Source organism: Canis lupus, chromosome 3 (assembly GCF_048164855.1).
Source record: "Canis lupus baileyi chromosome 3, mCanLup2.hap1, whole genome shotgun sequence".
NCBI lineage: Eukaryota > Metazoa > Chordata > Mammalia > Carnivora > Canidae > Canis > Canis lupus.
The window spans coordinates 18,887,569-18,900,755 of NC_132840.1; the positions used below are offsets into that span (position 1 = coordinate 18,887,569).

The 13,187-nt window shown below is 38.4% G+C and overlaps 1 protein-coding gene across 6 annotated transcripts in view; it reads left to right on the forward strand.

Moving 5' to 3' along the window:
* The window catches only part of PLCG2 (phospholipase C gamma 2), a 173,983-nt gene that overhangs the window by 159,351 nt on the left and 1,445 nt on the right, over nucleotides 1–13,187 (forward strand). The window lies entirely within an intron of this gene.

A 13,187-nucleotide genomic window follows, 5' to 3' on the forward strand; every position in this document is an offset into this window, starting at 1 on the left:
GGACTTGATCCTAGGAGCCAGAGACCATGACCCGAGCCAAAGGCAGATGCTTAACCAACTAAGCCACCCAGGTGCGCCAACAACAAAGTATTTTTAAATTAAGGTATGCGCATTGGTTTTTAGACATACTGTTATTGCACACTAAATGGATGACTTATGTATGGTGTAAACCTAACTTTTTTAAGCAGTGGGAAAACAAAAATTTTTTTTGACTCAATCTGTTGTGATATTTGCTTTATTTGGGTGGTCTGGAAGCCAACCCAGAATATCTGAAGTGTGCCTGCAAAACTTCTGAATTCCAAGGATAAATAAAAAGCTAGACCTGCCAACATACTAAGTTATCTACTAAGAAAACAAAGCTAACATCAGACTTGTCCTCTTCAGCACTGGAAAGACTAAAGAACTCAGTCTCCAGCCACCCACATGTCAAGGCAACAGAAATGTATTTGTGGACATGCAGGATTTTAGATAAGCACCCTACTCTACAGAAATGTCAGGAGAGTGCTGGAAACAATGTTCTAGGTGGATAGATGAAGAAGGGGAAATAGTACAGTTATATTTTATAATATAAGTCTGATTAAGATTTTGTGATCTTAAGCAGAAGAATCTCTGAAACAAAAATACACTATGAAAAGTTTTGTACTAGTCTGGAATTGAAAATAATTATCAGCAAAACCCTGGAGCTGAGAGGTAAAACAGAGGTGTCAGAGGTGTCCTAAATAGTTTTGACTTGGGTGCTTGCTTTGGCAGCACATACTAAAAAAAAAAAAAAAAAAACTTTTGACTTGGCTGCCTGGGAGTTCAGTTGGCAAATAAGCATCCTGCAAGTAGAGAGCTAATTGTGATACTTTGAGGTGAAAAGAAAATGTCTGCTTAACAGAAACTTGACTGGAAGTAAAAATAAGGAACAAAAGAAGAAATTAAAAATGGATAGTAATCAAAATGGAAGGGACAGAACATATTTGATTTAGTGAATGGGCTGAATTCTATCAGAAAAGCAAAAAAAAAAAAAAAAAAAGAAAAAGAAAAAGAAAATCTAACTGCAATGTTTACAAGAAGTAAGCCTAAAACCAATGGGGTATCCTGTGAGCAATGAAAGATTACAATCCCCATCCCCAAAGAATGGAAGAAATTGGGAAGAAAAAATTAATCTCAAAGTATGAACTAAGATCAAAAGTATCAAAGATCATTAAAATCCATACAGAATGATAATTTGGTTTACAAAGGGATGAAAGAGGCCTAGGAGTTTAATTAGGACGAAGCATAATACCTAAATCTATAAAACAAAAGATTACTTGCTAAAAACAAATAAAATCAGCAAGGACAGATAATCAAGCTAATAGTAACAGGCTTGATTTAAGAGCGAAATGCCTTTGTGTCCTACCAGTGGATAATATACACTGTTTCCTTCTGTTTCTCAGAATCTTTATAAACTTGATTGCATAATTGGTTGCAAAAACAACTTTAATACATTTTAAAGTAGAAGGATTTCATAAGTTGGTAAGATTTGGAAGATAATAAAAGGGCCCAAAAAGGGCACCTGGGTGGCTCAGTCAGCTAAGTGTCTGCCTTCGGCTCCGGTCATATCTCAGAGTCCTGGGATCTCATCCCTAGTTGGGTTTCCTGCTCAGCCAGGAGTCTGCTTCTCCCTCTGACTCTCCCCCCTGCTTGTGCTTGCTTGCTCACTCTCTCTCCCTCTCTCTCTCTCTCCCTCTCCCCACCCCCCTCTCAAAGAAATAAAATGTTTTTTAGAAAGCCCAAATGTTCGCTTTTAGAAAAGAAATTCCTAGATAAAACAAATGAAAACAATTACCCAAACAGCAGTAAAATATTTATGCCATTAACTATATTTAGAAGAGGAAAGTGCTTGCCTTAAAACCAGAGAAGACTTGCACTAACTGTTCATCATAGAAGTTTTTTGAACACTGGTAAAATAGGAACAAAATAAAGCCAACTGAATAAAATATAAAACGCAGAAGAAAAAACAAATGCTGATGCATTAAGATCCATTAAATAAACTTCTTGTCTGCTTAATGAAAGAAAGAGCAGAAACAAGAGTGAACATTGAGAAGGAGAGTGAACCCCAAAATATGATACATTTATAAACTAGGGCAAATGAGTGATTGCCTTGAAGAATGTACATGGGTGAAAATTGTTTTAAAAAGCAGCAGAGAACTCACAAATCCTATATCACTACAACACCTATTAGGTAAAACAGGTATTAGATCTGGATGGTTTTTTTTTTTGAAAGATTTTATTTATTCATCAGAGACACACAGAGAGAGGCAGAGACATAGGCAGAGGGAGAACCAGGCTCCCTGTGGGGATCTCCATGAGGGGCTTGATTCGAGGACCCTGGGATCACGACCTGAGCCAAGGGCAGACGCTCAACCACTGAGTGACCCAGGTGCCCCAGATCTGGATTTTTTTTTTTATTTTTTTATTTATTCATGAGAAACCGAGAGAGAGAGAGAGAGAGAGGCAGAGACACAGGCAGAGGGAAAAGCAGGCTCCATGCAGGGAGCCTGACGTGGGACTTGATCCCAGGTCTCCAGGATCAGGCCCTGGATTGAAGGCGGCACTAAACCGCTGAGCCACCTGGGCTGCCCAGGTCTGGATGTTTTATAGCTAAGATCTACCTGGATTTAAAGAACGTAATTCTAATGTTAATCCATTGAGGTCAATAGAAAAATGGAAATGCTCCATTAATGTCTTGAAGCTATAGAATTGTATCAATTTTTTTCACTTTTTTATTTAAATTCAATTTGCCAATATATATATACACCCAGTGTTCATCATACCACGTGCCCTTCTTAATGCCCATCACTCAGTTACCCCATCCCCTCACCCACCTCTCCTTCTGCAATCCTTTGTTTTCCAGAGTCAGGAGTCTCATGGTTTGTCTTCCTTTCTGATCTTTCCCCAATCAGTTTCCCCCCTTCCCTTATGGTCCTTTCCACTATTTCTTATATTCCACATGTGAGTGAAAAGTGCACCTCTACCTCTTCTTCCCCTCATAGAGTCTTAGATAATTCTTAAAAAAAAAAAAAAAGTCATTTCCATCTATTTTCTAGAACAATATATTACAAGTGAGTAGTTACTCCAATAATGCAAGGATGGTTTGGCAACAGTTTGAGTGGCAACACATAAATCACTAAATGCCACAAATGTAACCAGTCAAATGAAATAATTGCATCTCTTCACCACAGTTAATACTGATTATCTCCATTCACAAATAGGGCTATTTATTTAAAGACTCCAGTTTTAGGGAGACTGATTTTTATTTGTCTTTATTATCTTTATTATTTGTATTTATTATCTAACCACTTAGTTCTAGAAAGAATAATTGTAAATGTAGGGTGGGAGGCAGGGACAGAGGAAATGTCACTCATGATATTGATAAAAACTCTAACAACACATTAGTGAAATTTAAGTAAGAAAGGCATACAGCTCATTGGGGCGCCTGGCTGGCTCAGTCAGTAGAGCATTGCAGCTCTTGATTTCAGGGTGGTGAATTCAAGCTGGATGTTGGGTGTAGAGATTAAAAATAAAATCTTTTAAAAAAAAGGAATATAGCTTATAGCCACCACCTGAATCAGTAGAAATATATACTAACCCTTCCAGAAATTAATGTTTGGGAATCAGAGATATCAATATAAAATCACTTTGAAGTGTGTGTGTGTGTGTATATATATATATATATATACACACACACACACACACTGATATATATACAGTCTTACAGATAAATACAGAAATAAATGCATGTTTGCATTGGAAGACATAGCTCTTCTTTTTTTTTTTTTTTGACATAGCTCTTCTTTATAGAAGAATTCCAAATAATAAATGTATAAAGGAATGAGAAATAGATAATCACCATTCCAACACCACATTAATAACTGCTACAGGTATGATCTAATAATGGATGCTAAACTTCTATTAATAATGAAAGTTTCAGGAGACATAGGATGTCTGCATAGTCTCAAAGTATCCTCCTTCAAGAAATGAATTGGAAATCAGTGTTACCATCAGTAATAAGATGTGTTGACATCATGTACCTCCTGAGAAGGCAACACCACTTCTATGACATTCTTGCCAAAGCTGCGTAATGCCAAACAAATCCTGGGAAAACACCAAACCCAAATAGTAGGACATAGTACTGAATTACTGGCTAAATTCTATAAAAGTGTGAAGGTCATAAAAGGTCAGAAGTTGGAGGAAGTGTCACAGATCGGAAGACTCTAAGGAGACACAGCAACTCCAGGCAATGTGGGATCTTGGCACAGAACAAGGACACTGGTGGGAAAACTAAGTAGAACATGTAAACTTCTTAGTTTAGATAATTGCACTATGATTGTGTAGGATATTAACCTTGGGGAGTGAGGATGATGTAGGGAATAGAAGAGCTCTCTGTACTAATGTTGTAACTTTTCTGTAAGTTTAAAATTTTATCATAAAAAAATTAAAGCATCAGCATTGTTTCTGAAAAAAGCAAAAAACAAAAAACCCACCCAAAGATACAGAACTCCATAAAGAACTTGTCACAGGCCAGGTGCAGTTTATTAATGAAGATATTCTTCAAGACATTAAGGACTCTAAATTTTAAAAATACATAGATCCATCTAAAACAAAGGCTTACAACAGAGGATACAAGGGTTCTAAGTGAGAATAATAAAATCACAACATAAACAAATCGATATACTCCAAAATGGTGATAATCATAGGGAAAGATGAGAGAATTAGGGAGAACAGTCAGACCTTTCTCCCTAAAGATAATCCCCAGAAATGGAAAAACCAAGAACTTGCATTTTAAGTTTTGTTGTTGTTGTTCTTTTGAGAACTCTAAGTAATCAAAAGACACTCCCAATTTGAGAAACCAGGATTATGAGGACTGGGGGGATGGTGAACAAGGAGAAGGCTGGGGTATTTTTTTTTTTTTTTGGCTAATAATCCTACTAATACTTCCTGACTTTCAACTTTGTGCATATATAATTAACAAAAACCGAAATTAAAAATTAAAACCTAAATAGAAGGAGATGATGCATGGATGGGGAGCATAGGACATTCAAGGACATTTGCTATTAAGGTGATGAGAAAAATGGGCCAGTAGTAGCTGGGTGTGGGCTGGGTGTTTGCTGCTGATGCAAGTGATTTACCGGGAAGGGGATGATGGTACAGGAGAGGGGACCCTGGGGCCAGCAGGAAAGAAAGGATATGGCACACAGGCCCAGAATGGGCAGATTTCCCATATAATTCCCTCCTCTGTTCAATTTGAAACAAGAAGCAAGGCCATTAGCTGAAACCAGGAAGGTCTGAGAAGGAGGTGTGAAATAGTCATCTTAAGAGAGCAGGAAAAAGAGTATCTTAGCTAAATACAGTAGGATTATACTGTTTAATGTGCTTCTAGGATATATGCCTTAATATTTTATTTAGGGTTTTTGTCCTGAGGGTCTGTAGTTTTCAGTCAGGTTTTGTTGGGTTGGCTTTTCTCTCTCAGAACTGTGGCACATTTTGAATAGAACTGGAGTATTTACTAACTACACCTAACAGATGTTCAAGACCTCATTTGGGAAACTTTTTGGGCCAGTCATAAGAGCTTTCTCATTTTCTTCTAAGATGAAATGAGTCTCTTTCATTTTTTTTTTTCTTAGGGGATAATTTTCTATAGTAGGAAATATATATGTATGTCTCTGAAATAAAAATTGGAGATATAAGAGCCTTCTAATGAATACAAATACATATTCATTCTTTTCATTACCATCTTGGTTTTTATTTCGCAATTTCCTGCCATTTCTACGTTTACCTTTGCTGACTCAGTCTGCTTCACTTAGACTTGTTCTTTTTACCACTCCTTGTGTGTGGATATTTAATTCATTTCTTCCCTATCGTTTTTGGGGTGCTAATGAAATGAAGGCTGAAGGACATATGAAAGGAGGATGATCCAGAGCGAGGTAGGCTTCCTCTCCTGAAACACTCATCAGAAAAAAGGAAATGGCACAGGCCCAGGACTCAGGCCAGTGATCAGCTGCTTGCTGAACAGATTAGGATAAAAGCAGACACAGCTCTGAAGCCAGGATATGTAATATTCTTAAGAACCTAGAGCTCTGAGCAATCACCTTAGCCTTAACCCTTTGCTGGCCCTGCCCCGGGAGTCCTCCATTTAGAACATTCAGAAAAGCACGGGGCACCCAACTGGCTCAGTTGGAAGGGCACGCGATTCTTGATCTCAGAGTCCTGAGTTTGAGCCTCACATTGGGTGTGGAGATTACTTAAATAAGTAAAAAAAAAAAAAAAAAAAAAAAAGATACCAATATATAGATTCAGAGAGGAAAGAAACCCCATTCAAGATGAGCTTGCACATTAAAATTTTAAAATCCTTGACGAGGGGCACCTCGGTGGCTTAGTTGGTTAGCCGTCTGCCTTCAGCTTCAGTCATGATCTCAGGGTCCTGAGATTGAGCCCTGCATCTGGCTCCCTCCTGAGCAGGGAGTCTGTTTCTCCCTGACCTTGTCTCTGCTGTCTGTCTGTCTCTCTCAATAAATAGAATCTTTAAAAAATAAAATAAAATGCTTGAGGAAAGTATAGCTAACAAATGTAAAAAGGCAAGAGGATTAACCCAGGGAATCTAAAAATAATTTGAAATACTTTTTTTTTAATAAAAAGAATTCAGTAAGTACAGGCATTTAAAAAAGAACCACCCTTTTTACTATTAATTAAGATCATGGAGGAATGAGAGGGCCAATTAGAAATTATGGAAATATAGTTTGAAAAATCTTAACCGCCCCCCCCCCCCAAAAAAAAGAAAGAAAGGAAAAATCTTAACCAGTTTTTTTTTTAAACTTAGTAAGTAGGAAGTTTTGGGCTGGATATAGCTAAGGAAAGAATCTGTAAATGTGAAGATTGTGTTGGGGAATTTGCTTTGAAACTGCAAGACTAGATAAAAATATGAAAAGGGTAGGGGAAAAAAAAAAGAACCAGGTACAGAATGTAAAGCTCCAGCATATAAAGTATTTGAAATGATGATGGCTGAAAAATCTCCTGGCATTGAAGAGGCACATGCTCTCCAGCTTTATTTATTTTTTAATTTTTATTTATTTATGATAGTCACAGAGAGAGAGAGAGAGGCAGAGACATAGGCAGAGGGAGGGGCAGGCTCCATGCACCGGGAGCCTGATGTGGGATTCGATCCCGGGTCTCCAGGATCGTGCCCTGGGCCAAAGGCCGGCGCCAAACCGCTGCGCCACCCAGGGATCCCGCTCTCCAGCTTTAAACAGCAGCAGTGTTAAGTATAGATGCACATAAAGCTACATTCCATTGAATTGGCCGAATATCAGAATAAAGAGAAAATTATAAAAATGAAGATTACCTCTAAAGGATTCTATGAAGGACTGCAGATCACCAACACTCCCATCTATAGCAACCGCAGCCTGAAGACTAATGGACAGCTTCAAAACACTTAAGACACACAGCTGGAAATCTAGGCATTCTGTATCCTAATAATTGCCATTCAAGAGTGAGGGCAAAATGAAGGTAGTTTTCACGCCTACAGAGATAGATAATTTGGTGCTAAAAAGAACTACCAAAATCCTTACTTATGCAAGAAAGACTATAATGGCAAGAAGCAATGGTGACCAAGGAAATCCGTAAACTCTATTCAATAACAAATAACTGTAGACTTGAAAAAACTAAATTTTTGTGTGAAAACTCAGATTTGAAAGAAAACCAGGCAATGATGATTCTAAAATTCTAAGAGGGAATGAGGGAGTCTCGATTAGGAAGGATGCACAAGGCAAACAACCTTCTCTTTCTTCCTTTGGCATCACCACAGCTGTTTATAGTTATTCATTAAACTGTATGTTTTGTGTTCTTTCCTGAATGTTCGTTGTGGAATACTGAGGACTGAATTACGGAACATAGCTATAAATGCTTTGGGATTTGGAAAATGAGATAAAGGTCTGCAAGGGTAGAAGCATTTGAATTTTGAACTTAACCTGAACAAAAGTCATTATAAATGAAAGCAACAGAAGTTGTTTTATTCTGGGTAGAGAGAAGGTGAAGAGAGATCATTTGTAGTACAGGATTAAGATTTGAATGCAGTTTCTGTTCTGCTTTATTTTTAATAGGAAGGGAAGCTGGTCTCCTTGGGGAGAAAAGCATACATTTAAGTAGAGTCATTACTGACTTTTCCCCGTGCCTCACTCCATACTGAATAGTCATGAGGACTGTCTGTCTTACCTCCACTCCCTGTGCAAAGACTGTCTTCATTTTCTCCTCAGCACCTTTGCAAGTGGCCAGAATAATCTTCCCCATCGCTCTCCCCACTCTCCAAGGTCAGAGTTCTGTTATCCTGGGGGATGTCCATGATGTGTTGTTAAGTTGATAAGGTGGAGGGAAAATTTGCAGAGCAAGGTGTGGTCTGAGACCATTTTTTATAAAAATAAATGACAGGAGCAACCCATTCATGAATACTGATGCACAGTTTTGTAGTGCTGGAGTCTGTCACTTGAACTACTTCATCAGCAGTAGTAGTCAACAGACTGATCTCTGGAGTAGCCATCTTTTACATAAGTCAGAAGATGGTGGAGTAGGGGTGCCTGGGTGGTCCAGTCAGTTAAGCATCTTCCTTGGGCTCAGGTCGTCATCCCAGCCCCTGGGATGGAGCCCCAAGCCGGGCTCTCTGTTCAGTGGGGAGCCTGCTTCTCCCTCTCCCTCTGCTGCTCCCTCTGCTTGTGTGCTCTTTCTCGCTCCCCCTCTCAAATAAATAAATAAATAAATAAATAAATAAATAAATAAAATCTTAATTAAAAAAAAAAAAGATGGCAGAGTAGGAGGATCCCGAGCTTATCTTCTCCCACGGATACACACAGACAACAACTACATATAATGAAACACACTCTGAAAATGACCTGAAGATTTGCAGAGCAGATTGTCCACAGCTAAGGACCTAAGAAAAAGCCAGAGCAAGAAGGGTTAGAAGGGCAGAAGCAAGGGAACCAGCCCCCCAGTGCAGTGACCCATACACAGGAGGAATATCACGGGCACAGAGGTGCTCCCCACGGAGCAAGGGAATCAAGTCCCACATAGGAACTCCGAGCCCGGGGGACCCTCACTGCAAAGACGAGCCCTAAATCTGGCTTTGAATTCCAGTGCTGCTGAACTCCAGGAGAGCCACTGGGCTGCAGGAAACAGACTTCATACTCAAAGGGCCATGGTGCTGTATCACTCCATCTGAGGCCCAGCACAGAGGCAGCAGTTTGAAAGCACCTGGATGACACCTGAAGGAGTTATTAATTTTAGGGCATGTGCTGGAGGGTCAGGGATCTGTAGGAGTTTTCTGTACATCCTGCTCGCTGGCAGGATGCTGGGGGCAGGCGGTTCTGACCCTCTCCATCAACTTTGCTAGCACCATTCACCCCACCCAGGCATAAATGCTGACACCAGAGATATAAAGAATTATAAAATGCTACTACCAAAAATTATACAGCAACAAGTTGGACAACCTAGAAGAAATGGATAGATTCCTAGAAACCTACAGTCTTCCAAAATTGAATAAGAATTTGAACCAATGATCAAAAATCTCACAACAAACAAAAGTTCAGGACCAGAGGGCTTCATAGGTGAATTCTATCAAGCATTTAAAGAAGAGTCAGTAACCTGTCCTTCTCAAATTATTCCAAAAAACAGAAGAGGAAGTAATGCTTCAAAATACATTCTGTGAGGCCAGCATTATCCTGATACCAGAATCAGACATACAGTTAAAAAAGGAAAAAAAAAGGAAATTACACATCAATATCCCTGATAAACATAGATGTAAAATCCTCAACATATTAGCAAAGTAAAAACAACAATAAATTAAAAGCACCATTCACCACCATCAAGGGGACTTACTTCAGGGGTGCAAGAATGATTCATTATCCACAAATCAAAGTATGTATCACATTAATAAAATGAAAGCTAATAATCATCAATAGGTTCAGGAAAAGTATTTGTCAAAATTCAACATCCATTTATAATAAAAACTCTCAAAGTGGGTGTAGACAGAACATACCTCAAAATAGTAAAGGTCATATATGACAAACACAGAGCTAACATCCGACTCAACAGTGAAAAGCTAAAAGCTTTTCCTCGAAGATCAAGAATGAGACAAGGGTGTCCAGTCTTATTCAACATAGTACTGGAAGTCCCAGCCATAGCCATGAGACATGACAATAAAAGGAACCCAGATTGGTAAGGAAGAAGTAAAACTTTGCAGATAACATATATAGAAAATCTTAAAAACTCCACCAAAAAAAAAAAAAAAGCCATTATAAGTAATAAATGAATTTACAGGATACAAAATTAGTATACAGAAATCTGTCATGTTTCTGCACACTAATAACAAATTAGCAGAAACAGAAATTAAGAAAACATCCTATTTACAGTTGTATCATAAAGAATAAAATAACTAGAAAATTTCATCAAGGAGGTGAAAGACTTGTACTCTGAAAATCCGAAGACACTGTTGAAAGAAACTGAAGATGACACAATTAGGTGAAAAGTTATACCATACTCACAGATGGGAAGAATATTGTTAAAATGTCCATACTACCCACGGTGATCTATGATTTAGTGCAATCCCTATCAAAATCCCAAGAGCATTTTTCACAAAAGTAAAATAGTCCTAAACTTGTATAGAATCACAGAGGAATAGCCTTTGAGCAATTCCTTTTCTCTGAGAAAGCAGTCTTGAGAAAGAGCAAAGCTGAAACAATTCCAAATTTCAAGATATACTACAAAACTGTAGTAGTCAAAACAGTGTGGTACTGGCACAAAAATAGTCACGTAGATCAGTGGAACAGAATGGAGAGTGCAGAAATAAACCCACACTTATGTGGTCAATGAATCTATGACAAAGTAGGCAGTAGCATACAATGGGGAAAAGACAGTCTCTTCAATAAACGCTGTTGGGAAAACCGGACAGCTACATGAAAAAGAATGAAACTGAACTACTTCTTGTACTACACACGAGAATAAACCCAAAATGAATTAAAGACCTAAATGTAAGAACGGAAACCACAGAACTCCTAAAAGAAAACACAGGCAGTAAACTCTTTGAACATTGGCCTTAATAATATATTTCTGGATCTGTCAAAAGCAAAAATAAGCAAGTGGGATTACATCAAACTAAAAAGCTTTTTGCACAGCAAAGGAAATCATCAGCAAAATGAAAAGGTAACCTACTGAATTCATACAGCTCAACACCAGAAAAGAAACCAATCTGATCAAAAAAGAGTCAGAGGACCTGAACATTTTTCCAAAGAAGACATACAGATGGCTGACAGCCATGTGAAAAGATGCCCAAACTCACTAATCAGGGAAATGCAAATCAAAACCACAATGATATCAGCCTCACACCTGTCAGAATGACTAGTATCAAAAAGCAAAAAATAGCACATGTTGGCTAGGGGTGTAGAGAAAAAGAAAACCTCACTCAGTGTTGGTAGGAATGTAAGTTGGTGCAGCCACTGTGGAAACACTATGGAGGTTCCTCAGAAAATTAAAACTAGAAATACCATGCAATCCATTAATTCCAGTAATTTACCCACGGAAAATGAAAATACTAATTCAAAAAGATAAGTGCACTCCTATGTTTATTATTGTAGTATTATTTACAATAGCCAAGATATAGAAGCAACCTGTGTCTACTGATAGAGGAACGGATAAAGAAAATGTGGTACATACACAATGGAATGTACCTCAGCCATAAAAAAGAATGAAATCTTGCCATTTGCAGCAACATGGATGGACCTAGAAGGTATTATGTTACATGAAATAAGAGAAGGACAAATGCTATAGGATTTCACTTAGATGTAGGATCTAAAAACCAAAACAAATGAACAAAACAGAAATAAACTCAAATACAGAGAACTTGTGGTTGCCAGAGAGGGGATGGGTGGGAGGATGGACAAAACATATGAAGGGGATTAAGAGGAACACACTTCCAGTTATAAGTCATGGGAATGAAAAGTACAGCATAGGGAATGTATTCAATATTTAAATAACTTTATATGGTAACAGATGGTAACTACACTTATTGCAGTAACCATTTCCTAATGTATATAATTGTCAAGTCACTATGTTGTACAACTGAAATTAATATTGTAGGTCAACTATACTTCAATTTAAAAAATCAGTAGAGTAAAACATCCTCTTTCTCCCATGCTGAAATCCCAACTGCTTATTGTGATAAATTTTTTTTCTTGACATAATGGAGGGAATATTTTGGGTAAGACAACTGCAAAGTTTAAGGGCAGATAGCTTCAGTCATTGCTGGATCCAGGCGCTCACCCAGTGGCTCTATTTCCCTCTCTTTTGACTTCATTCCCAACTTTCTCTACAGGATAGCAAGGGGACCGCTAGCAGCTAGAAACATTCACTGCTCTTTGAACTGATCCCCAAGAAGTATTTTTGTTTCTACCAAGACCACCAACCAAAAGTCCCTTGGAATTGGCCTGGCTTGGGTCACATGCTCACAGGTGGTGGCAGAGGGAGAAAGACACCATTACTGGCTAGAACTAAGTTGTGTGCCATCTGGGGGGTGTAATCTAGGTTACCTTGGTTTTTGAGGGATGGGGTAACAGCTTTGAGATAACAATTTTTATACCGTATGATTCACCCATTTAAAATGCACGATCAATCTTAGAACATTTTCATCACCCCAAAAAAGAAACTCTTGCTCATTAGTTAGGTCCACCCCCCACCCCAGCAACCACTACTTTTCTGTCTCTAGGAATTTACATGTTCTTGACATTTCATATAAATGGAATCAGTGTGTGTGATGTTTTGGAACTGGCTTCTTTAACTTAATGTTTTCAGGGTTCATCCGTGTCATAGTGTGTCATCTTGCCTTTTAGGGTCTCAAAAGACCCGCTGGCTTCTGCTTCCCTCTCTGTCCTCGTTTTAGGCTGTTCTCCCCCTTCTCTGTTGTGTTCTACTTTAAAAGCACATAGCTACTTAGACCCTTTGCATTTGGGTAAGGACTAGAAGGTGATGGAGAATGAAAACCCAGATTTAGGCATTAGGATCAGTGGGCAATGCAGTTATCTCAGTGTTTCTCCATAAGGCCACCCTTTATTGTGAACAAGAGTTTTTCAGATCGCTTGCTTTCAGTGGAGTAAATAACTGAGTTTTAGCTTTGGTTAAAATGG